Raw genomic sequence first — 27,673 nt, 5'->3', positions numbered from 1 at the left:
TAAATTGCCTTATATTATATCACTTGAGTCTGTGGCAGTTGGGGCTGAAGACTAGGCCCAGCGCAAAGCTAGTGTCATTGCTAGTTTCCAATCGATGCAGCTGTCATTTTCACGCCAGGCACAAATGCATCCCCATCTGTGCGCCCATGGGAGTTTTGGTCTTAAAATGAGGTGTGGTCAGGAAAATTGTTGGCGCATTGCTATTTTGAGGCAGCAGAAAGTGATTGCGCCATTGACACCCCAAAAACTGGTCTAAAGTCAAGCAGTTTCACTGTTTTTTGTTATTTTAGGGGTGCATTACTCTGACGATAAGAGACGCTGTGACGCATTTATGCAGGAGGCACAACAGCATAACTTCATTGTTTATTAAAATCTCCCGACCAAGAGGATAGGTCAGGATCTAATGTTAATTCATGTTCTATGTGTTTCTCCATATCCAAAAAGGTCTCACACACAGTCGAGGTTAATACAGTTAAAGTGTTTGGAGAAAAGCAGCTGTCCTCCGGATCAATCCTGACCTCAATCAGAGCGTCTAAATTATTTAAGAAGTTAAAAGTTGAATTCTGTTTCCTAGGGAGAGTTTCCTGTGTCCTGTCATGTCAAGTTTATAACTAAATTTTTTTGTTCGTTTTCCTGCTTAAATGCCCCACAACCTTTTAAATGGAAACATTTAAAAATTACCGATAGCAGCCTCTGTAGTCATGAAAGTAAATTGTTAAAGAAAACACTCATACAGCAATAAAACGCAAAATAAAGAAAACACTGAAGGGGAGAGATGCCACCGGTTCAACATAGTTTATAATAATGCAGCGCAGTGGGGATCCAGACGTTTCATAGAGGAGACAGCGTCTGTCTGTTAACAAACTCCAGTCGCAGTGTAGTTCAGACGCTTCACTGATAAACCACAGAGTTGAAGAGTAACATTAGACAGTTTTATATCACGTCCACACTTTTGTCCATATCCCCCTCTCTGCTTTGAGTCTGCAAGTCAATTGATGGTTTTAACAATGCGCCATTCATCCACCATTATAATGGCAATATGCCAAGGTACAAGCGCACCTGGATTTTAAAGGGAATGGAAGATGACACTCTGACTGGTGTATTGCATATTATGCCCAAAACACACCATGACTAATTCACAGACTAAGTACAACCCTTTTGAACCATGTGCCTGGTTCACCGACCATTTTTTTCGCCTTTGCTGCAACACATTCTCACTCCCAACTCCTCACATATTGACGCTTGGTCAAGGCCCTTTGGTAAGGCCCTGGGTCTTTAAAATACGGCCCTAGAAGTCTGAAAATGAAAAATATCTGGAGGTTTAGTCAGAAAAAAGTGAATTTACCAGACCTGTGTGGGCCGCTCCTCATCTCTGCTTGAGGTTAGCAGCTCGGGGGTACATTAGCTTAATGTCGCTTAACACACCCGAATCTCTGACCAAACTGTTGGTGTTTGAACTGCCTTCTTGGCAACAAAGGCAGCAAGTTTTGATAAAGAACTTCAACAAGAAGAATGCATGGAATTAAAAACAAAACAAAATCAAAATCAAAGTGGAAAAAAACATATACATATAATCATCACATGACTCCTCAGTATTTTCTTTACGCTTTGGAGGGGGCCTGGCCCCTAGGATGGCAACTACTGGACTAAACTACCTAATAGAGTTGCAGGTGGGAAGAGCTATAACTGGAGCATTTCAAGGCTTGGATGGGAATGAAACTCTGAACTGAAGTGTGTTAGAACATATCTGTTTTTTTGTCGAAGGTAGAATACTTCGCACATAAAAACATCTGGGGAGAAGAACTATGACTCTCTAAGTGCATTTTGGAGAGAAACGTCTAATCACAGAGCCTAAAATTCTGTTACATACAGTACAGAAGCTAAAGGTTACCTTGTTGAGACAACTGATTTTACAAGCTACAGTTTAAATCAATTCACTGGTTGTTGTTTTTTTTCACTGGTTGACTCTGAGTCAATTTTGATTCACCAATCATGGCAGTATGTTTTGGTCAATGACTAGTTCAAAGTATTTTGAATTTGCTACCTCTATGATTGGCGCCTCTCACTGGCTTCGTATCCATAGCAAAGGCGTCTGAAGCTCATGGGTGTACTGTAGTACTTAGTAGTAGTCAAAAAAAGGACAAACACTATTTCTCAAAGAAATAATTCAAACTGGTGGTCATAACATAAGTGTATGCATTTTCATTGTGTGGCATGCTGCATCACGGTTCAAGTGTCCTAAAAGGTACAGCAGGCAAACAAATCCTTTAATCCAGTCTTCACTTGAGGCAAGGCCACTGCACTCGTGTATGTTTCTATACATTTTGTGACTGTTGGTGCCTGTAGCAGGTATCAGAGCATAAAGAAAGAGTTGTTTTAGATAATTTTGTCTCTCAGTCCCTGTTGATTCAGCTAGATTCAGATCTGGATTCTTGCATACAAAAGATTCCTCTTACAGTGATTTTGATTAACAAAATAAGGCTTGATGAAAACAGATTTGCAATTGAATGATATAAAGTTCAGAAAAAAAGCCTCCAACTTTTCAAAATAGAAACTTATTTGCCCCTTTCAAAGAAATGCATTTTGGCGTCGTACACTAGTAATAATAATTAAACAGCAACAAATGTCACTCACACATTAATAATGTTTTTGGAAAGCTCAATATAATGCCTTACATGATGAATATCCATTGTAAAAACAGTTCATAGCTTGGCTGCCTGAAGGCTGAAAAGCTCTTTTCACTTTGAAAAACATCTTGTTTCTTTTTTGTGTCTCTTACAAATGTTTATTTGCCAAGCAAATATACACCTAGACTGTCCTTGGCAATTCATTATGAAATAATAGCCTGCAGGGATAAGAAATAAATAGCTGCAAATAATTCATTTAAACTCAAAGAAAATTCCATCTCAGTTCTGGCTCACCGCTAGCAACAGAGGCAGAGATAACAACCTGATGGCAGCGATTATAAACCATGAAAGCGGAAACAAAGGGGCTCAGCTATAACAAAGACAAAAAAGATTATGCAGAATCCTCTCTTCAGATCAATGTCAAACAATTCTCAGTCATTTTAACAAATTAAACTAACATGGTCATGACAACCCTTCACATAGCATAATTCTAAGAGCACTTTGCAGTCTCATCAAGTGCAGGGGTTAAAAAGTGCATTTTATCTAGACATGGCTATTAGTATAAAGAAGGCCAAAGCCTACAATTATATTTGAGTTCTGCAATTTGCATTGGTTGTGTATAAACAGATCATAAATGCACCTACCGTACAATTATAATGACTGCAGAAGTCAGCTCTTCATGTGACTTGTGCTCTGTGGTAAGGGAAAAGCATGCTTTTAATGTGATTGATGCCAAAGTTTCACCATTAATTAATGAAATGGGATTTTATAGCTTTAGTGGCTTGGCAACACTATAGTTCATAACACCATATGTTCAGCACTGAGATCGCGTGATGACATTATAGCTCTGAGTACGCAATAACCTGGAATGATTATTACGTGGTAAATGGTCTGAGGGCCATGCAAATATACAGCAAAGTACCCCTGTGTCACTCGTTTGGTCAGCTTGTCATAGTCAAAGCATCAGCAGTCTCTGCAGATTGATTAGTATAAATCCCTCCTAATCAATCAGGAAAGACTAACGAATAATTTATTGACATGTGCACAATGAATGTAAAAAATGTGAGTAATAGTCTTTGCCGATTCAACCCAGATTAGACCCCATCATGACATGATGGTATTTAAAGGAAGTCGTTAAGTGGTATAGAACCCCGGTCCCCCCCAACCCCCGTGATGGTAAATGTTACTTCACTTTGGGAGGTTATCATCAAAATCATAGAAAACATTAAGGAAATTACCTTGATTTAAATCTTCAATTTAAATCAATCAATAAAAAATACATTCAGAAAATATTAATAATAATCATCACAATCAAAATGACAAAGGATTCTTTCCCAGTCTATCCCATTCTAGACAGAGGTGGTGGTGGGATGAAGAGAACGCTGAAGATCAGGATGTGATGAGGAGTGGACTTCTGATGAGCTCGACCTGGGCCTGGATATGATGAACTGGAGGTGAAGGGGATGGAGGAGGACCGCAGCAACTTCGCACTGAAGTGACAGCTGACAGCAGCAGAGAGGAGAACCGATTTAAAGTTTGACAGTGATGGCTGATGGAGATTATGGCAAAATCTGGTTGATACACCCGTAGTCAGCTGGTCTGAGAAAGCTTAAGTGGGAAGAGAGAGAGATGGAATTGTGAATAAATGAAACATAAACATAGTGTTCCTGGTTGAACTCACGGTGAGCTTCATTTTTCTCCTCTGACCGACAGACAATCTACTCTTTTTTCTTTGAGTGATTACTCAGAGGTCACAAAGTCATTGAAAATTGCTTCAAAGCTGTTGAGATGCAGGGTCTCTGTGTTAGCTGTGATATTTCCTGTAAAAAAACATTGTGGAAATAAAAGCATTATCTTTGCAGGACAGGAATCCTGTGATTTCTGCTATGGTGAAAAAATGTTTTTGGTCAGTTCAAAAGAACACATTTGTGTTGGTGTTGATGAAGGTGTACTTTGAGAATTGAGAACCACTTCCCTAAACCACACCAAATAATGTATACAGAGAAATGTGGACTCACTCACACTTACGTCTCCGTTATCTCCTGGGCTGCCTGGTTCAGCAAAATTCCCCAGACAAAAGTCTGCTTAAAACCTGCCGCAGAAGCTTCAATGGACCCAATTCAATTGTCTATTTAGAGATCTTTGCAGGAGCAGGCTGTCAGTTCAAAAGAATTATTCTATTCTGCTATGATTGCGCGCGCACACACACACAAGCAGACTTGACACTGTGTTTTTTATTTATTCTTAGAAGCTTTCTTGCCATATAGGTTCATATCCATTTGCTCTGTTCCCTTCCCCTCTGCCCTGCTAAGTCGTTATTATTCTGAATACAACTGAATGAAGTAAGATTTCTGAATAAAGAAATCTCTCGCTTTCTCAAATGGTTTTCTTTTCACTGCTTTATGGCTTCGGTCGCTCTTATTTTGTTGTCAAACTTTTGATAATAAGGAACTTTAAAATTCGTGCCCACCTTTAGCAGCACTGACCTCAAGGCTGCACAGCTGTCATAGTGTACTTTCTGTGTAGAGTCAGCATGTTCTTTGTGGCTGTTCCTCCATTTCTCTTTCCAGACACTCCGTGTTAAGTATTGGGAACAAGGCACTGTCATTGGGTTCTGCTGCTTACTGTTAATATGATGGTTCAAATGCAGAGGACAAATTTTACTCTTAGAGACTAATAAAGTTCAGGTTCTGATGTGAATTAACACTGATTATTGTGAGGTTTTTACAATAATGATTGTGATTAAACCAGAAGACAGTAGCCTGGCTGATCTTTGCTTCCAAAAATCTGCCTTCCAGCACCGCAACTTGTATTTGTGTATTAAACAAACAAGATATAATGTGTTAATTAGTGAGATTTAGAGGCGTTGGTAGGTGGATTTTGATACTTGTGTACAGAGCCAGACTAGCTGTTTCACCCCTTTTCCAATATTTATGCTAAACTAAGCTAAGAGTCTCCTGGCTCTATAATTAGCTTACAGATATGAGAGTGATGTTGATCTTCTCATCCAACTCCTGGCAAGAAAGCAAGTAAGCACATTTTCCAAAATATCAAATTATTCATCTGTTTTCCTTCCCATATAGACATCTAAACCAGATTTCCAAAAAATGTTCCCACAAGAACGCATGTGTATGACTCGGACGGGGAAAATATTGCTGTGACAGCAATTCAAAGAAAGAAAGGATCATTACTTACTGGATTCAAAATAATAACATCCAAAGACAACAAACTGAAACAAATCAGTATCAACACCTGAACAGTCTGCTGCATGGACACATGGACAGAGTCATCCTACTGTGTTGTGGAAACGGTCTGACCCAAAATCTCAGTCATATTTTACCAGTTCACTTAAAATATGTGAATCTCCATTCAATAAGATGGCACTGGGCTGGGAAGTTTTACAGTAACCAAGTTCCTGCAGCGTTTGCTGATTTCTTGCCTTAACCTGGTTTCTCCCAGTAACATGATTTAATGTGTGCATGTAAATATAGTCATTAACTCCAGAGTTAGTTTGCATACAGTATATGAGATGTTTGTATTGTTGTTGTGGTATTTCAAGCAACAGTGGTATAATTTAAAATTAGCAACAGAAGGATTACAAAAGAAAAAAATCATGCCATTGCTATAATTTTGGATATCTTTGTAAAAAAAAATTGACCAGACAAGACATTCCCTTTTCTTCATAACAATGCTGGGTTCCCTCACACACACATATACACACGAGCACGAAACATTAACATGTAGGCCATCTGCTACATCATTTCACAGGGATATAAAAAGTGGCAGCAATCCTCATACATATAAACATGTCCTCATCAAGAATTCCTTCGATGCAGCATTATGTGTTAACTTTTTAGACCCTGAGGTACATTCCACCTTTGCCTTCTCTTTCGTGGGTTCACCCATATAATGTTAATTTAGTTACTGCGCTGACATTATCTCCACTGCTGCTGTGATTTGTCACAGGGTGGAGAGCCAAAACTAAACTTCAAATTCTCTAATGCAAACCTCCCATATGTCAAATGAGTCCACTCACCAAGTTCTCCTTCTTTTGACCCACTTTTCCCAATAGTTGCTTGATGTCTTTTGAATAATGACATTGAAGTGATGGATGCAGCCATCAGTCACACACTAACATTCAAGTAGGCCACTGCCCACATAAACCCCGCATTCATCAATCGCCTCATGTTACCATTTTATGCCAAACACAGATTGCAAATTGGAATCCAACGGACACAACAACTTTTGGACAGTCAGTGGAAATGTGTGATCATAATTCTGACTATTTATCACTTATTGGTGGTCAGGTTAAAGTGAGTTGAAGGTTCAGTCACTTTCTGCAAGCCATGAGTCGTCTAGCTGGAGTTGCACTGCTGACTTAATCAGAGCTGAAGGAGCTGTGATGGATGGGTGTGGATAAAAAAAAAAAAACGAGGTCTCGTGCCGTGTATTGTCAATGACACTCCACAGCGTTACAGACGTGGTCATGTTGACATGGTGGCAGGTAAAGCCACTCACAAATGATAAATGACACTGTGAAGTTGAAGGGCAAAAATGTCATTACTCATTGTGTTCATTTAATGGTTTGACACTGATATCCATCAGCTGCTCATATAGTGAAGTCTGTGACATGGATTACAATATTACATTTATCTCATAGCATATAATTATTTGTAATAATAATGTGTTGCATCGTTTACCACAACTATAACGCAGTTGCTTATTTAGGCTCGATGTAAGAACAATTACTAGTGATTTGCCAAAATATATTTGTTTCATTATAAAGGGTACATTTTTTGGATTTCATTCAACTTCAATTGTGTTTTTTTCTGACAAAGAGACAGGTCAATATTATAAATCTCAGTTAAATGTTTACTTTTATTTTTTGCCACCTAAACTATAAATTTGACTTAAGCACTGTGGCAACTAGGAACATCACAAACACAAAAATCAAAAGTTGGAATAATCCTAAAACACCACAGATTCTGGAAAAATATAACATACACTCATTGGCCACTTTATTAGGTACACCTGTTCAATTACTTGCACAACACAAATAGCTAATCAGCCAATCACATGGCAGCAACTCAATACATTTAAGCATGTAGCACGTGGTCAAGGCAACTTGCTGAAATATAAGCCGAGGAAAAAAGGGGATTTAATTGACTTGAAGTGGCCTGGTTGACATGACAATGAGTTCACTGTACTCCAATGGTCTCCACAGTCACCAGATCCCAATCCAATAGAGCACCTTTGGGATGTGGTGGAATGGGAGATTCGCATCATGGATGTGAGGCCAACAAATCTTCAGCAACTGCGTGATGCAATCATGTCAATAGGGAAAAGGGGGTCCAACCCGGTACTAGCAAGGTGTACCTAAGTGGTCTGGGAGTGTATGCACACCACAATATTACAGAGATGTGTGGATCTTAATTATTCTTCATTTTTATTCATAATCTAATTATTAAGGCGCTTAGTAAAACAGGTTAGAGCATGAAAAAGTGGTTGGGTGGTTGTTAATAATAAAATATTTTCATTATGAATTAATTCAACAATGGTTTCAATTAGCTCATGTTTGATTTACACCTGCTGAACCTGTAAGCAAGTAATTATACACACATTATGTGATGGACTGCAGCAGTAAAAAACTTTTGCTCTCTCCCTCTTTCTTTCTGTCTGAGCGTTAACAACAGTTATGTCACAGCTACAATGAACTGCTTGATTTATGATTTATACAGTTGTTCTGCCCGTACTAGTGCAGACGAGTTATGGGCCCGATAAAATTGTCGCCTGTCAAAGCAGGAATGAAGGCTGCTTCGCACACTGAATGAGTCTGTATGCCTGGCTCCCTGCTGCTTACACATCCTGTTCACACTTGGCACCAAAATGGGATGATGTGATCACAAGAATAAAACTCCAGACAGCCGGAGAGTTGTAGTGAGAACACAAGTGCATCTGTGCACTTTGCTTAAAATTTGCTTCTTCTTCTTAGGAATAAAAAAGCAAAGATATTTCCACTGCTGCAAATGTACTTGGACACATGTTCAGGGGTCACACAGGTTACTTTCATTTAAAGGATTGGTTTGACATTTTGGGAAATACACTTATTCCCTTTCTTGCATTGAGTTAGATAAGATTGATGCCACTCCCATGTCTTTAAGGTAGAGCCTACAGGCAGTTAGATTAGCATTGTATTAAGACCGGAAACAGAGGGAAACAGCTAGCTCTGTGAGGTTGCCATGCAACCAGTGAAGACACCTGTGCAAGAAATAGTTGATTACATACATAACCCCACTGTAAATATCACAACATCACTTTTTACAGTTTGCTTTTCATGTGGAAACAACTTGTTGATTAGGGAGCTTTAGAGGCACTGGTAAGAGGATTGTTACTTGCCTTTGCACAGAGCCAGGCTAGCTGTTTCCTCCAGTTTCCTGTCTTTCTGCTAAGCTAATATAACCAGCTGCTGGACGTAGCTTCATTTTTACTGCACACATGTGAGAGTGGCATCAATCTTTACATCTAACTCTGCAAAAAAGTGTATTTCACAATGTTAATCAAAGTGTAAAGTTTCTCTAATTTGGACATTGAACGAGTATTTAATAATTTGACTATGACATTTTGATCCAATTTTCTGTTGCAGCTTCAGTTTGTGATTTTGCCAGATAAAACAGTTGTACTTTCAAATTTAGAAAGATTTCTTATAGTATTCTGGGAGACCATTTGATTTAATCATAATACAACTAAGACAATAGAAAACTGTCATGGACGTTTACAGATTCTTGGGACAGATGACACGGTCACAGTTGGTTAAAGACAAAGCAGTGTCATCCAGGCAAACATTTTTAATGAGAGACAAACTGAGATGTGGTTGAGAGGTGACTGAATGCTGCCTGTCTGCCGATGTGTAGCATGAAGGTTCTTGTAACATCTGTGTATATCTGTGCGTGTATGTGTGTGTGGTGGTGATGGTGGGGTTTCTTAATTGGCAAAACAAACTGCAGTGGGAATTCCAATTTTAGGATTCCTTTGCCTGCAGATGACCAAAAAATCATCCAAAAATAAAATAAAATGAATAGTGGGGGGTTATTTTGTCATTTGCACCCGCTGGTTTTCTCTGTTCCAGGCAAAATGTGGCATCTACGGGAGACACAGTTGCTGATGATTTGACAAGTGTGACATTTACAAATAAATCTCTGGAGGCTGAGAGAAAGCACAGACACATTTTGCTTCCTGACAAACTTTGATGAAAGCCAAGAAGACACAATTGATCTTCTCCCGCTGTGTGTGTCGGCGTTTGAGTCGGCATCTGTTTTCTGTGTCAGTTTCCGTCTTGTCACTCTGTGTCTCCTGTAATGCTCACCTTCAGGCTGGTGGACTGATCTGTGTCCATGTAAACCATTTACGTCCGGTCTGCCAAAGCAGCTGAGAACAAGGTCTTGATTGCTTGTGCTCTTTCCAGACCATGTTTCACCAGATGGCTCCTTCTCCATTATAACAGAAGCTCTCTCATCACTGTTCCAGAGATTTTTCTATCTATTGTGATCACATGGATTAGATGTGGTACAGTTTCCAATGAGCTTTTATTTTTTTATTTTCCTTTTTTTACATGCTATTTACAACCCTTTTATATTCCACTATTTGGTCAAAAGCATACTTTTTGTGCTCAGGTACTTTAATAAAAATACTTGTGCACATTACAGTGTGCCATTACAACCAAAAGCAGTTATTTTCTACAACAGGAAATTCATGATTTTCTTGCAAAATGAATGCAATAAACCCAGTGGGATGTATGCATAGCCTTGTGGGTTATCAATGATAGAAAAATATAGCAACATTCCCACTGAGTATCATTCAGAAGCCAATCTAATGTAAAAGATTAAACACTTTCAATGCCAAAGGAGCACTGGAGCCCTCCAGGACCTGTTTCCTGAAGGTATAGAGACTGTCCTTAAAAAACACACTTGCTTGGCAGAGCATCCTTTCACCCTGAACTTTCTTCAAAAAGCTTTTCTTTTCACGTGTGGAGCCATGTGGCTCCTTGGCTGAGTTCACTGTAATTATGACAGTGGGGGAGAAAGTCTTGACATGACTGGAAAATTATCAGCAATGCTTCAAATTCATCAATTCAAAAAAATTTAAATTATATATCAGGAGATGCAAAGGAGCTATTTCCTCTAGACCTCCTGTAAGCATAACTTACACAGAGCAGTTGAGGCACCGCTGACATGCTAAGAGGATGTACCATGTAGGAAGTGAAACATCCCTCCAAGCACCTGAATCAAGTCTAACCTGCAGCAGCACAAGTGGCATTCACTGCAGTGACCAGGAAACTTTACTTATAAAACAGAAGCAGAACATATTCTGCATCCCAAACAATTGTATCGGGTAATTGGAGATACTTGTACTTTATTTGGACAGGCTTCCTCTCTAGCAATCTGTCACTGCAGACAGCAACCGTACTGCCATCTTCCTCGCAGCGTGGACTGCGGAGCAAGAAGCGGCCATGTGGCCATGTCCCCTTGCCATTCTGCCATCTGGAGACGCTGTCAAATACAGACAGACCGACTTCAGTGATTAGAGTTAGATCTGCTGCCAAACAGCCATATTCTAATTTTTTATTGTATTTCATGGGTTGACCATAATGTTTGCTCGGATGTTCAGAGTTCATGTAGAGGAGCAACCTTGACCCAATCTGCCAGTTCCACAGTCCCCATGAGCTCAACGGTTTCACCTTTCCTGCCATGCTGTCAGCTCAGTACAAAATAAGGCAGAACAAGATAAGAGTATGTGAAATATTCCAGGTGGCCTTCTGTTTGTTTAATTGCTCTGTTTTTCTAAGTGTTAGTTTTTTTGACCTTGATGCCAAAGCGTGCTGACATGACGCACAACTAATCATCGCTTACTCACAGAATTCACCGGAGAGGGGTGTAATTAAGAGATGTGAGAGAAAAACATAAACCAGGAAAAGAGGAAAGTAAATGCACATGTATGGAAAGTGCAGAAACAGGAAACAGAAGTTGGATACTCACTTAGTCACTTCATCATGCATTGTGGGTGGATGGGAGAGCTATCTGATTTTAAAAGAGTAAATGCATCCAAGAAGCATTTGAGAACAGAGGAATCGACAACTAAAACCATCTCAAGAGATCGACTCCTCACAACTACATACAGTTAGTAAACAGTTTCTGAAAATGGTCAATAAGACCCTTTTTAAAAAGGGTCAGTCAAGTTATTCTTATAGTTTGTTTTTTTTTACTAAACAGTTTCAGGTGCATTACCACCTTTTGCACGTAGCCCAGGAACACCAAGACAGATTGCAACAAGATTTGTGATCGGACTAATGGATCCGCATAGAAATTGGGTTGCTATCCTTGGACTGTGCTAGGCTAGCTATTTTCCTGTTTCCAGTTTTTATGCTAAGAGCTACATATTTAGCATACAGTCAAAGGAGTGGTATCAATCTTCTCATCTGCAAAAAACTGAATAAGCCTTGAACAATTCCTTTAAAAATATACACATACTACTCTTTAATAGTTATATTATTATTATTAGTTATATTATATATGTAAAGGCACACCCTTTCTCCCAGGGTTGGCAGAATGTTTTGTTCCCCAGCAGTAATAATAATTAACTATTAAGAATGTAATTTCTCCAAATTAATTCAGGAAGGATATCAGAATTTTAAATAAATAACACATAGAATGGATGACAAAATAATAACTTATTCCATTCATTGTTACCTGTTATTACTGTACCTGTGTAATTTTTAAACAGGTACTCAGTAATTTGTGTGTTATTTATTTTTAAGAGGAGATTAATCTGACATATCTGTGAGCTGAGGGAAGGGAAAAATGCTAACAAGCAGCATGGAAGAGAACAGAAAAAATAGTAAGAGTGACATGGAGGAGTAAAGTTGAATCCAGTTTCTGGACATCTTCACTCTAAAAAGAAAGAGTGAACGAAGCGGCAGTTGTTCCAAGAACCAACTGGATTTCCTGAACTTTCCTGCAATAAGCTGATCCCTGGACTGGGTTTTGACCACCTCTTAGACCTGCTCGGATGCAACTGTGAACTCCCTGGTCTGTGTTGAAGGTATTTAATTAACTAACTTTCTCATCAGGACTGTAAAATTTAATTATATTTCTGTTGATTTAATGGCATTTTGTGAGTGATAGATTTTGTGTTTGATTATTAACCATAAACATTTGATTATTATTTGGTTTAAATTCAACCAGCTTTATCCATCCATCCATCCATACATCCTCAACCGCTTATCCTGCGTACAGGGTCACGGGGGGAGCCAATCCCAGCTGACATCGGGCGAAAGGCGGGGTACACCCTGGACAGTTCGCCAGTCCATTGCAGGGCACAACCAGCTTTAACTGATGAAAATGAATTAATGCTTTGTGTTTCCTTTTTGGTGTATGTCTGAAGTGGGAGTAACAAGCTATCTGGCTTATCTATCCAACTTCTTTATACCAATCATTTTGAAGTGACAGGTCAGGATTGTGATTATTCTGATGTCTGGTGCCCATCTCTTCCTTTGTTTATTTAGGATTAACCTACACTACAAATTACACTGTAAATTGTGGGCTGTGATCTAAAGCATTAAAGAAAGTCTACTCCTGTAAATGCCTTCCTTTATATTCTACTTTCCTGCAGTGGATCTGCTCTATATCAGAGTATCCTGACTTGGCACTGTTGTTGCACAACATATTCAACATGTGATGGCCAGCAGCATGAATAACCACAGCTACAGCAGTGAAAAAGAAGAAATTGTTTACAGTATCACAGATTTGACACAGAAAGACGCAAATAAAGTCTAAAGTAGTTGTTGGCATATGATTCCAACTGCTAGCATCATTTAAAAACAGCATGCAGCTGAAGTAAACATGATCAATGCATAATGACAACCAGCTCCAGTCTGCGGGAGTTTACAAAGATAAGAATTACAGCTCAGGTGTTGTGCCTGCAAGAGCACAGTCGGAGATAATAAGGATGTCTCATATAGAGGGAGTGCGGACAACAGAGTAGAAACCAATACATACTTTAGTTATCATTAAGTCACCAGAGGAACCACCAGGGAAATGAAAACATACAAAAAAATGTAGAGTGTGTCATCTACTCATCTGAGCCTCTGACACTTATTGACATAACAAAAGTCTATAAATAGAGAAAGGTTAAGGTTCAGGTGTACTCAGCGCGGTCTCTCTCTCTGTACCTTCAGACCTGCATGCAGCCCCGAGGCTCAGACGTGCGAGTCTGAATCAGAGCAAATTATGATAAGCCCGGGGCTAATTTTGTACATGCAGATTTTCCTGTTTCATTGTGGTTTTACACTGTGATTTTTATAGAATGAGAGAAATTGTGCACTGAAGATATGGGGAATGGAATTCCTCTCAATAGTTGTTCATTTTTATTATCAGGCAGGACTTAATTTTAGGTGGCCATCTGCACAGCACTAATTAGCCCTTTCATTTGATCGTGCTTAAGAAAGACATCAATTGGGTCTTCTTGGGTCAAAATGATTGAATATGTCGTCTAGGTCTTTCAAGTACAAACAACAGAAAGCTGTTTATCCTACAGAGGACAACATTGTTAGGAACAACATCAATCTACAAAAAAGCCTTCTGTACGTGATTTCCCAAGGCATGATTTCCCTGTTTAAGAGCTGCATGCCATTTGATTATAGCTTATCTATCCTGAACAACATAACAAAAATCTAATTGGATTTGGATTTATTGTTTGCACACAGTCCACCTGCTACACACATAAACAACAGTATGATTTGGCACAGACATATGATCCGTTTCCCAGTTGATGGAGTGAACATCTGAGCCCTCAGCAGCTCCAACTTTAGGAAACTTTTAACATGAAAAGCCTTACTGTGAAAAAGTCTTTCCTCCAAAAGTAAAAAATAATTTGTATTCAGATTAATTAAATGTTATACAATGGCTGTAGGAGCTCAACAAACTGTAAACATAAACAAATAATTAAAAAAGAAATGTCTTCACCACCTTGACAACACATCCGCAGCATAAAATAGCACACAGCAAATACAGAAACACGAAATAAGTGTGAATCTTTATTTGTGACCTTTGGCAATTGGCGTTAAAAAGGTAACACCAACTCAAGGTCCACACACAAGCTTTTTCCAGCACTTTCAATCATATCACATGGTCCTCATCAGAGGATGGAGTTATGTTACGTTGTCATAGGGATGTATTTGTCAACGTGTAAGCTCGGTAGTTGTTATGGACCATAGCACTTTAAGGACCTTACTTTAGTTTTAATAATGTGAGATCAAGATCATAGCCAGTCACCCCCAAGTAATCAGAAACATCAGCATCAGAAACAATGAAATGTTCAAATTTTCTAAATTTTAATTTAAATTCATCCATTGAAAGACTTTCAAGTTCCAGTGTCCTTTAATTAGCAGTTGCCTATTTCCACATCCAGCAGATACAGGGCAACATTTGCACTGATGTGGATGCATGTTTCTGGCCGCCTGAAAACATTAGGTCACTTTCCTTTAAACTCTGTTTTTGGTCTCCAAAATATAATGGGTTTTAACAGCTTTTTCTTTGGAAAAAATCTGTTGTGTCTGGCACTGACGAAGATGAAAGCGATAAGAGAGAACCAATCATCGTTTCTTTTCAAGGATTGTTAATATATTGATTTTAGCAGCTATTATTAGCTTCAGGGTTTTGTTTGTGGCATTTACTCTAAATGCAATGTGTTTTGTCAAAGTGGTGAAGACTTCATGTCATTCAGTTCTTTTTTTTTTCTTGTTTGTTTTTTTTTTTTCAAGTCGCAGTGCATTGAACTCTCTCGGCCACTGTACTTAAATTTTTAGAATAGACAAATAAATGGTTTTAATTAATGTCCCGACCACTCTCATCACACTGTCAGCCACATTACCTCTCACCCACTCAGCATGCATTATATGATCCCAAACCATCCCCCCAAAACAGATGAGATGTTTGTTCCTGTGAACCTGCCAGGAGCTGCTCACTGCTGCAGTGAGGAGAGGAAATAATGACATGTCATCTGATAATGGCTGCATTGCGGACGAACTAGCCCTTTTAATGGATTTATAATTAATGCTTGTGTGTTGGCTGATGCCACTGATGGCTGCGGAGAGGCAGGATAATGTTCTGGAACTACAAAGTCATTTCAGATCAGTGTGGATCAAGCAGAGGCCACAGAATCAGAGATAAGAGGTGCGTTTTTATTCCATGAGAGGTGCTGGCAGCTGCAGCCCAGAGCTTTCGGTCCCTCTTCTCTTTCCCCTTCATCTCCTAACCCTCTCAGTCAGGGAATTACAGGCCAATGACTCTTCAGGCTGCTCAATACTTAAAACTTTAAGGGCCGAGAGTCATTATTGTTCACATTTTTGTGGTCAGTGATTCATTTCTGGATAGCACAGTCACATAATTGGTCTGCACAGCTGGAATTTTTCATTCAATAAACCTCCATATCCAGATTTGTTACAAGCAGAGTCAGATATGGAGTTTGTGTATTGAGTTCTGAAGTTGTATTCTCAGCCCCTCAAAAGGGTATTTTTTAATGAGCGGAGATAAAAGGCACAGGCATTGAAAGAGAGGTTTTTGTGGCCATCTGGTGTCCCGTGGTACTGTATAGGCTACTGTACAAAGACAGAGGCGAGAGGCTGGCTAATTGTTTGATATTTTTTAGACTTATTTCAACCGATGTTGAGCATATTTATAACACGGTCAGCTAGAGCAGTAGTTCCCAAAGTGGATGCCGCGGCAGCCAGGGGTGCCTATAAGATCTGTCATATGATTTTTCATTTATTGTGTGTTTTTTATAATGTTTCAGCACATTAAAGTAATTATGTTTTTTTCCCCAAACAAATGAAACAGAGGACAAGAGCAATAAATATCAAAATGGTATTGAACCCTGTATAATAAGCAGGCATGCTGCAGATAAACACATGACAACTCATGGTTACTGGTTGTCATAGTAACACAACATGCTTTCCGGCTCAGGAGTTGAAAAAAGGTTACCCTCTAAGCAACAATGAAAAGATTTGACACAATTAACAGAGCTCAAAGAAATTCTGATACATGCAAGGATGTACTGGGACTAAAATTCAGGTCTTTGAGATGGAGAGGCCTTTTATGCGAGTGCCCTTCTGGCGGGAGCAGAACTACTTTTTGCAATTATTTTAATAGTAATAGTAATAAAACAACCAAAAGAAACATTCCTATAAAGTAAGATAATAATCTTACTTGGGTGTCTCATGATTGAGATGTTATGAGTGAAAACATAGGGTGATTTATTTACAGCCACATGGAGATGTCAGTACCAAAAACTGCAGTAACTTGTTCTTCCTTAGCTAGTGGCCTATGTATCTGGTCAAACCAGAGTGGCACAGTGAAATTAATTTGCACATCCTCACAAACTCAGTAGTGCTGGAAGCCTGGTTACGTACTTTCACTTTCTGTCGCTAACCAGACAAAAGTTAACTCAAGGTAACTTATCTGTATGACCCATTCCTGTCTCATGACTGAATGCAAACATTGTGGTATATCTTTTGTAAAGCAGTTTATACTCAAAATGGTTATATTAAATTGGATTGTACCACATGGCTGTTCATTCATACACTCTTTAGTAGGCTATATGATTCCCCCAAATGTCAGCCAAATGGCTTGCAATTATTCAACAGTACAAAGTCGCATTATTATGCTGCTGTAACTCACCCCTAACTTTTTTAAGATGTGTGGTTAACAACGGGAGTTCCTTGGCAGAGGTAATAATTAATTAGAATTTTCCATTTAAGGTCTTACAGATTTGAAATTTTTAGTGAAAGTCTGGCACTTGAATATTCGTCATAGGGAGATCAAGCTTGAATAGGTCCACACCCTTTTACTGATGCAGAGCAAGTGATGAGGAGCTATGATTATTTTTGATTAAAATCCTAGCTTTGTGGTTTGATAATTCAATTTTAATGTTTACTTGATCAGTGTGGCTGGAGACACCAATCACTGTCTATGTGGCATTTTAATTTATACTGCAACTTCTGGCCCTTTAGAACTTGTTCATTTATTTGTAATTTGCTTTTAAAAGGATGTTAGTTTGATCAGATCTCCTCCATATTTAAAATCCATTTCTTTACATGATATTTGTTGCGTATACTGGATTATGTGTGTCTGTTTCACACAATAGAAATCATATATAAATGTCTGTGTGCATGTGTGTTATTCATAGAATGGAAGACATCTTTCAAGCGCAAGCACACACTTTTGTCTTGGTACATGAACTTGGTACTTGGCCTCTCAAATCTCAAATATCTCCTGATTATCCATATAAACTTATTTTTCAGAGCTTTTGGATGCTGTGCTACTTTGATGCGCAACAGCAAGCCCTTTTTATGACTGATGCATTGAAAGATGTGCAAATGTTTCCCTCTCTCATCTGTCTAAGGCACGTCAAACTTTCACTACTAGTACCAGTGTCGATGCCGGTCAGTGAATATTTAAGCGGCATTCACAGCCTCTTATCCCTTGTTGTTGAAACAATAATGTCAGCTGAGACCCTTGTCCCTCCGCCAGAACATCTGAAAGAATATGTGTATATTCATCTGCATGACTTGCCACATTTCAGCATATGAGATAGAAGGTTGCATCACTTAAATTCCTCAAAACAGCTCAAAGGCTTCATCACTTGACTGGCAAGAACACGCTGCCACAGAGTACAGCAGTGACACAAGCCTGTAATATGAAATGGGATTTTTTAAGCAGTGATGGGATGTGTTCTTGATGATCAGTGCTACGAGTGGAGGGTGGGAAGAGTAGTACTCCTTCACTTACCCACATGTGCCCATCCAGTCTGAGGGTTTGAAGAGACAACCTTTGAGTCTCTCTCACCTTTAGGCAGTCGTCAGTCATCTACAGCATGTTTTCTATTCATGCTATCACATTCCAGCAGAAGACATTCAAGATGCTCCCAGTGGAAATCCTTTCTAGGATGCACACTCCTTCCTATAGATCAAAAAGACCACGGCACTCATTTGGCCCTAGTTTTTACTTTTCCCTTCAAACATTTTCGCAGAGCAAGTGTGGTTTTCATTTCTGTAGTTTGTATATTAGCTATTATTTGAACTTCTTTTATTCAATGTTTACTACAGTGAACATGTTTTATGTGCACTCTTATTTTTTTATCAGCATAATAATGTGTCTCTAACCTTCTAATCAAGGACAACAAATCTCACATATTACTTCATTATTTAAAATCCCTGAGCACCCAGTTTAAATTTCAGACAGAACTAAAAGCCCATCTGTTTGATGTGCACAAAAATCTATAATGTTGTTTTTTGTTTAGTTTAGATTATTTTAGTCATTTTTTAGATTATTATAGTTTTTATCTTCTGTCACCTGAAGAGCAGACAGATGGGTTGACAGACCGCTACCTTTTATTAAGCAAACTTTGCAAACAAATACAATACAACCTGATGCTGTTAGCTATATCAACATTAATTTCTCAGCCTAATTTTGTTGATAGCCATTTCAAGTTGCACTAAGCAACATAGTGACAAATCTAGGGAGACTCATCACCCAAATCTCAACTCCTTTCAGTTCTAGAGAGTGTCTTAGGCCTTGTTCAGACTGATAGCCCAAATCAATTTTTTAGCATTATCCAGATTTTATCCAGGTTGATTTTAAAGTCTGGCCAGCAAAAAAAACACGTGATATTTGCAAAGCGGATCCAAACCAGATTCGGGGGTGGTTTAAATTGTGATTCCAATTCTTCCAATTCCAGATTTCTTCAGTCCGGATGATCAAATCAGATTTCAAAGTGTCGTTTGCGTCACTCTGTCAAGTCACGTGGCAAAACTCCTCCTTTGTGAGTTTGTCTGGTGCGACTGAGGAGTTCTGCACCGCAACTTGACACCTTGATTGTTTGGAGCGTGAGATGATGGATCTCCATTTCTCATACTTCCATGTTGGAAAGCCGCCTCACCAGCATATGTAGCTACTGACACCTACGTCATAACCACAGCAACCCATGTGGATAGGTTGGTGACACCTATTGGCTAGTGAACACGCAAATCCAATCAGATCACTTGAAAATAACAGTGCAGACAGTCTGTCTTAAAGATCTGATTTGGTAGAGACCAACAGACCTGTCGGCTTTTCAGAGCTGTGAGTGCGTTTAAGCTCATTGTTTATCTCCAGCCAGTAACTTTTCTGTTTTGGTTCCCTTTCACCACTCTGATAGCATCACTTTCAGCCACAGCAGGCAGCTGTTTTCAGTGAAAAGCTCTAAACCCACTCTAACACTCCCTGCTCAGCACCAAACAGTAGACAAACATTTTAAGACCAGCTGGTGAACATAGTGGAGCATTTAGCAGCTACAGTGCCAGATATTTCACTCAGGGGTTGGTTAAGACCAAAAACAGAGCTAAAAAAGAGTGCATATTGGACTTAGACTCATCAAGTGGTCACAAACACGACTCCAAATGAATATATATAATAAAGTTGCTCCTTAACTACTGGATGTGCTAATAAGCAACTGTTTAAAAGGAGATGATATGGCTCTGTTGTCTTCACAACATATTTCTTCAGTTAACCAAAAAAATAGTTTATTAAATTATTTTTGAAGTTGTTGTGTCTGTTGTGAAGTTAAACTTAATTTGAGAATTTTGTGGGTGAAATGCCATTGAGGAAGTTCACGTTACCAAAAGTAAGTTTTTAGAAACTTAAGCCATTAGAATTCATTGTAATTCAAAATACTGGCAACTGCAGCGATATGTAGTGTAATAGTCCTATACTGTAATTAATCAAGCTATTTTTAGCTGCTGTATAAGACATCATACATTTTCTCTGTCATGTAATGACAGGCCTTGTATTACAAAACTCAATTAATGATTTTCTGATTGATGGAATATATCTTCGGTCCAATAAATCTCTGGATAAATAAAGCTGTAGTAACAGATTTGACCTTTAAGGAACTTCACAGCCCTATTGGATGTCCCTAGAGTATGACAATAATCCCAAATTTATCTTTTATATGAAATGAGCTATTTAGGCTTGCCACTCATTATTTTCAAGTGGCATCCATAACATTACAGATACTGTTTATCTACAGCAACCACACATCTATTTCTACCATTTTCTATACCACAGTTCTTTTGTAATGTCTTCCTGTCAGATCAGTATATTGTTTTGCATAAACACAATTTTAATTATTTCAGAGAGCACAAACATGTCTTTGTGTAGAGAAAACTGTGTTTGTAAGGTTTGATCTAGAAATTACTGTTTTTGTTTAGACTCTAAATGGGGATCAGTCTCTCCTTGTTGTCAACCCTCGGTTTTCTGTGAGATGAATCTAAAGATCTATATCTAAAGATCTAAATCTAAAGATCTGAATCTAAAGACTTTGGAAAACAGCAGGAATCACAGTTTGTTGAAAGCTTAACCAGATATTGGGTTCGCTTCAGTTTGTATAAAGATGTGGTCAAAAGCTGACAAGCTCTACCCTTCAGTGTGGGGTGAAAAGTAAATTTTTAAATCACTCTGAGTCGAACGGCCCAGCAAACATTATTGACTGCATGCAAAAAGTGTCTTGTTTATCAGTTGTCAGAAAGTCCTCGCTAGAAAAAAAGACTTCACATTCTGATTTAGATTTAAAGCTGATCTATTGATTGCTCTCTCTTCATCTGTCAGTGAGTGATATGGCTGCATTTTGAAGATCTCTGCAATTGATCTATTCCTCCTTTAGATAGCAAACACCTGAATTACTTATTCATTACTCAAGTGCTTGACTGACACACAGTTTGAAGTACTGACTAATTCACTTTGCCAAAAAATCTATTGGGCTCAAACTGACATTTTCAGGATGAGTGGTCTCTGCAAGTCTTTTGAATTGAATAGAATGAATATTTGAGGCTGAATGTTTTTCCTGCCTGTTAATTAGTTCTTATAACAGGAATGTGGGAAAGGAAGGCTGTCCTCTATCACACCCAAAGTTAATCCCTCTGAATATAAGGAAGGAGGTACCTCGACTGGTCCCTCGTGGGCTCACATGAATACCAAAGATGGACGTTTTGGAAGTGAAGAAGAATGCCTCACCTATCTAATTTCCTGTTTTTTGTGATAGCGGCTTTCTCCATTAAAAGGAAATCACGTCAAATGGTGAGCCCTCCCCTCCACTCTCTCCACACACACAAAGAAACAAAAAGAAAAGAATGAAACCGGCAGAGTGATGCACAAGTAATCAATTCATAAGCTCTGATGTGCTTCTGTCCTGTGTTGGCTCAGTTGGCCAGACTCTGAGTTATACAATTGGTAAACCACCCAGAGTGCTGTTCTTTTACCCTTCACTTAAAACAGAGAAGATTGTGTCCTGAAGACAAATGAGGCTGACTGCTGGCACAGAATGAAAGGTATCGTTTAATCTTGGCCTCAGATACAATCTAAGTGGGTTAATTAGGGCAAAACACCACTCCTTCCACCACAGGGAAGATGTTATGTTGATACAACTCAACAAGGGCACAATCTGAGATGTATGGTTATGGGGATGCTTTGCACAGATTTTAAAATTCTAAATTGAATCAGAAAAGGAAAAACTGGAGGCATTATTCATTAACAGTTTTGTGGTCCACCAGCTGCAAACATGTGACCTGGTCAATCCAATGCCCAACTTGTCTGAATTTGTGTGGATAGAAGCTGTCTGCTACAGTAAAAATGACCAAATACTTGAAAGCAGATTCCTGGTTGAACTGAACTGTGAAACAAAACATTGTCTCTGATTTGCTTTTGAAGACTTACAAATAATTTCATCTGAGACATTTTTGTTGAGTATTATATTGACTATAAATGAAGTAAAGAACTTTCATCTAATTCAGTTTCAATATCAGACTCTACAATACACTGTATGTATTTTGCTATTGAAATGATGCTTGCAAGACTGTCTTAAATCTTCTCTTTAAATCACACACTGTGGAATGTGCCACAGTGAACAAAACAAGTCTACAGCTAGGGCTACTGGCTCTGTGACACTCTGGGCATAGTGGTGCATTGAGCTAAAAGCTAAATGCTTGTCAGCATGCTAACATGTTGATTTGTGTGGGTACACAATACAGTTTCACTATGTTCACTGTCTTAGTTTAGCATGTTAGATGATTACTGATCATACCAGACCAAGGTTACCGAGCAAGGTTTTTTTTTAATTGAGCAAGGTTGTTTTTATTGCTTATGAATTCAACTTTTAAGAGTGTCTCATTTATTATTTCTAAAGTTACATACTCTCGCTTTAATGAGGTAACTCTTGACTAAGCGTGCTTCCTGCTGGGAATTAATATACATTCATTTTCTATACTCTTTAATCCTATGCAGGTTTGTGGAGGGTTGCTGAAGCCTGTCCCCAGCATGCATTGAGCTCCATCCTGGTACACCCCCAAAAGGTCACCAGTCTATCATAAGGAAATTGAGAGAGGGAGGGAGGGAAGAGGGAGAAGATTAAGGTCAAAATGGGACAGAACAGTGTGAAGGAGGTGTGGAATTGAATGAAACGAATGACAGGCTGCAGCAAGCCTGCCTCTGTAGTACAGGTGGACCTAGAACACTGTTGGTTCACAACTCACTGCACCCCACACCCTCCACCAGCCAGGTGGAAAGGAAGCTCTCAGGCTCTGAACAAACAAAGCTAGTGGGCCAGACAACTTCATTGCCAGAGTACTTAAAGTATGTGCTGAGCAATTTGTAGCAGTCTTCCAGCACCTCTTTCCTTAAAGTTGAGGAAGGTGCCTGAACTAAGAATTTCCAGTGCCAAAGACAGGAGGTCCCAGCTCTCTCAATGACTTCAGACCTGTGGCACTTCCATTACGAAGACATGACATGAAGAACTGCTTTGTGGGACCTGTTGAATTTTGAATACCAGCCACACATTGGAGTGAAGGGTGCGATCCTCTTCTTGACTTAAAAGGCACTCTTGCACCTAGAGAATCAGGAGAGTCACAACTTCCCTGATGCTTTCAACACTACCCACTTTAGATTTCCGCATTAGTTCAGGTTCTTTCCACCTTCAAAAGTTTTCCAACAACTCCTCCATTGTTGGATGCTTCAACAAAGACAATGATGAGGAGTACGGAGGACTGACAGAGAGCTTTGGTATATGGTGTAACAACAAACGAACGGTTATATAATATATAATATATATAATATCAGCAAGACCAAAGAGCTTGTGGTGGACTATCAGAGAAACAGTCCTGTTTGTTATGATCAAGGGAAAGGAAGTGAAGAAGAAAGTGTGGACTCACAATACACCTTGGGATCCAAATCAATAAAACTGGACTGGACACACAATACTGACGCCCTCATCAGGAAGGGATAGATACTAGGACTGTTCTGCAGATCTTACTTGGGAAGGAAGGCCAGTTCTGTGGTCAGACTGGAACTGGACAGTCTGGAGGCAGTGGAAGGACAAAATCAAAGCCATCCTGGATAACCCTTCTCATCCTCTCCATGACAAGCTGTGGCAGATGGGCAGCTCATTCAGCCACCGGATCATTCCACCTAGATGCAAAACAAAGTGCTTCAGGCACTCATTTGTGCCGACTGCCATCAGACTGCACAACAACGGTGGAGACCATTCTTCATTGTCTATCCGTTGGACTGATTACAAATATTATGATTAATTATGTTTTGTTATATATTTCCTTATTATACTATACCCACACTATATACTATTTGATACATAACCTGTCAGCCAGCCAGGAGCCTTTCTATGTGGAGTTCTCACCATGCCTGCTTGAGTTTTCTTCGAGTTCTCCGTCTTCCTCCCACTGTCCAAAGGCATGCGGGTTAATTGGTCACATACTGTATGGATAGAACACAATGTCAAATTACTCACACCTAGAAGCCAATTCACCTAACCTGCATGTCTTTCGACTGTGGGAAGAAACACCTGAGCACTTGAGTATATGAAACAGGCACGTTTGGTATCCTGATGTTAACTTTTCTCAGAAAAGCTTCAACCACCTGGTGGATTTAAACCCATTTTAAGTTTTACTGTGAGATAATGGTATGAGCCACTGAGTCATCATGGGATTGAATAGCTCTGTGAAATCATTTTCATTTGATAATCATTCAGTGAATTGCACCTAATTCAGCTATATTTGTTTTTGTATCTCAGCCTTTCAGATGTATTAAGTGTCCAATGTATTACCAATTGAACGGTCTCCTAGTGAAGGCCAACAACCACACTGCTGCGGAAGTTAGATGAAAAGTGCCTCGCTTAAGGACACTTTACTTTCAACACTAGTTGTCGAGGGACACAAGAGTCTTATTTATTCACATTTGTTGAAGAAATCTGAGGCTTACAAGAGGGTAGTGATTTAAAAAGCCTTTAATATTCAGGGCTATCTAGTCATATTAACAGTAAAAAAACATGCCTACGCGAGCAGCATGACATGCAGACCATTTTTGTGACTTATTTATTCACATTTTACACTCATGTCCTCAGCCGATAAAGGTATTCAAATTACCATCCATTCCTAAACCTCATTCTCTATACTAACAAATCAAAGCTGAGCTGTAAAGTAGAAATAACATATGCAACTTTCCTCTTTTAATGCGGGTTAAATAGAAGTGAACACTTAAAGCTCCTAGACTCCTTAGTGGTGTTTATATCAAGTTTGTAAAACCTTAATGTCCTCCCTGTAGGGAGACCTTGATGGTACCAGAAACATGAATCATGTTACAACAGCTATTACCATCTAACCTCATTATGTTATAGAGTGCATCAAAATATTTACACAGCAGATTTCAGCATCGCCAGCACACTATACAGTACCAAATCTTACTTGTTATTCTGAATAGCTTGTGCTCTAGTTAACACAATTCATTTGGGTCTCATTAAAGTGTTTTTAATGAATAAAGAAGTGACTTAATGTGCTCTGGTAGTGACCTATGAAGGTTTAGAACATCATTAGAATCAACAGCCATCAAAGTGTTGGCTGATCCTGGCTGATTACTATGAATGTGGGCAAAAACGAATAAACATGAAGCGAAATGTAACTTGTTTACATTGTGCTTCTTATTATAATACAGCCCACATAAAGCAAATACATGTGCACAATATGTATGTGAGTATGTTTCCTTTACTGTAATCAAATAATGTTAAGTATAGTAAAGACAGCAGAGGTTGTTACGCACTTATGGATCCATCTCCTCATCATATCATACTGACCCTGTGATGGTGTGTGTACTGAAAGAAGTGCAATTACTCTTAAAGACTTGCTATATTTCAATAAAAAACAAACAAACTGGTAACTCACCATGGTGACCATGTGTACATTTGAGAAGCCTTGTCAAATATTAATACATTAAATACCCTAACGGTCACTGACCTGACACTAATGCAGTTAGTTATGATTCCATTTAATTTCAATTAGCAAGTGCTCAGAAATATGACAAGACACAGAATATGCAACCTTGTCAATTACTGTAAGTCATATTAGATATAGAAAAGATCTGTTCAGTTTTGTTTTAGTAACTCATGTAACTTATGTGTGCTCACATAGACCAAATGTTGACTGCTAAATTAAAGAAAGGTTAACACAGTTCAACAGATACTGATGTGAGAATATTTTGTGCTAAAAGCAATATTCTGTGTGTGTAATATCCACAACCTCCAAATTTGACAGTATTTACTCTGCCATTTCATATCGTTTCATATGATTTAGTGCACCTACAGTATGATGATGTATCACATTTGATACTAAAAAGCTGCAGCAGAGTTCAATATGGTAGGAATCAGTTGTTTTAAAGGTGGTTTAGTGCCAAATTAGAGTAGAAGATATGGATTGTTATGATGATGTCTTCAAGTGAATCCGATCACTACAGTAAACAACTAATCGTTTGCTAAACCCTACCAACCTTAGTGTTCAGACTACTGGTGCATCTCAGGTCTCCTATTTGTCGTTTCCTCTTTGTTCCTCGCTTGAACCGGTTGTTGTTCTGGTCCGCCATCTTGCAGATTAGTTGGACAAGTCACTAAATTGCACTAAAGTCTAGTAAGTAAGCAAAGGAAAAGAAAGCCTGCACATCTCACAGACTGCATCTGATGAAAACAGCAGGAGGCTCCACAATTAAAATTAGCAGATGAAAGTATGAATGAAAGCGCTGCTGAAACATTTAGCCTAATAACTCCAAGAACACCATGATCATATTCTGGGTTAGTCAATAATGAATTCTCAATCAGAATCAGAAGTAAATATAAATGTAGACAATATAAGCTTTGTGCCAGTATGATCCTGAAATGATCCTGTGCCTCTGAGTAGGACATGTACAGTAAGCTATAATTATTCATGTGCGGGTGTTTGTTAAACAGGTAACAGTTACAGAGAGAAAACATGTTGCTCTGCAGTGATAACTGTGAGACTTTATTTGTATCAGCACATGTGTGCAGACCATAGACTGTATATAAGAAGTGAACGTAGTGATCGTGATGTCACCCGTTGGTTTATGGACTGCCATTTTGAAGCCTTGAGTTTGGACGATAGGGCGCCGCCATGTTGGTTTTTAGCAACCAGCGGCACTGGACGTGACCATATTTGGATGAGACGGTGGAGCTGACAGCAGTGTGTGAAGCTAGCTAGCTTGCTTAGCAAGGTGCATCTGTAATTCACCTTAACAGGGCAGACAATTTTGTCCATCGAACAACAGGCTTACAACTAAATGTACATACCAGAGAAAGTGAACTGCCAACTCCTAAACCGCTTTTTCCACGGCGCTGGTTAAATTTACACAGTGCCGTATAAACCACTCTAGTCTGATTGATGGTCGCCACGGTAACGACTTGTCAATCACAGATAATCCCGTCCTGAAACATACTCTGCTTTATGGTCTATTTTCCTCTAAATGGGACCATAATTTACTAAATGAACATCATTTCATGTTGAAGAAGACATGAAACTAGTGATTGAGACCATAAACTCATTAGGAAAGTGTTTACTGAGGTAATTATTCAGGTGAGAAGTAGGGTAATTTTACCATTATTTCTAGTGGAACCAG

The 27,673-nt window shown here is 38.9% G+C and overlaps 1 long non-coding RNA gene across 4 annotated transcripts; it reads right to left on the bottom strand.

Moving 5' to 3' along the window:
- Positions 1-1,529: 1,529 nt before the first annotated feature.
- LOC123971815 lies at positions 1,530-27,673 on the bottom strand. 4 transcript variants are annotated; one of them, XR_006825304.1, is made up of 5 exons: positions 27,348-27,445; positions 26,537-26,629; positions 24,399-24,475; positions 24,018-24,172; positions 1,530-4,129 (listed from the first exon to the last, which is right to left on the bottom strand). It is a non-coding gene; the product is annotated as an uncharacterized LOC123971815 (long non-coding RNA). The 4 variants fall into 4 exon arrangements; XR_006825305.1 differs by lacking the exons at positions 1,530-4,129; positions 27,348-27,445 and adding exons at positions 22,031-23,070; positions 27,653-27,673; XR_006825302.1 differs by lacking the exon at positions 1,530-4,129 and adding an exon at positions 22,031-23,070.

This window comes from Micropterus dolomieu, linkage group LG06, assembly GCF_021292245.1.
Source record: "Micropterus dolomieu isolate WLL.071019.BEF.003 ecotype Adirondacks linkage group LG06, ASM2129224v1, whole genome shotgun sequence".
Taxonomy (NCBI): Eukaryota; Metazoa; Chordata; class Actinopteri; order Centrarchiformes; family Centrarchidae; genus Micropterus; species Micropterus dolomieu.
Note: the sequence above shows the minus strand (reverse complement) of the source record. Positions and strands in the feature narration are given on the sequence as shown.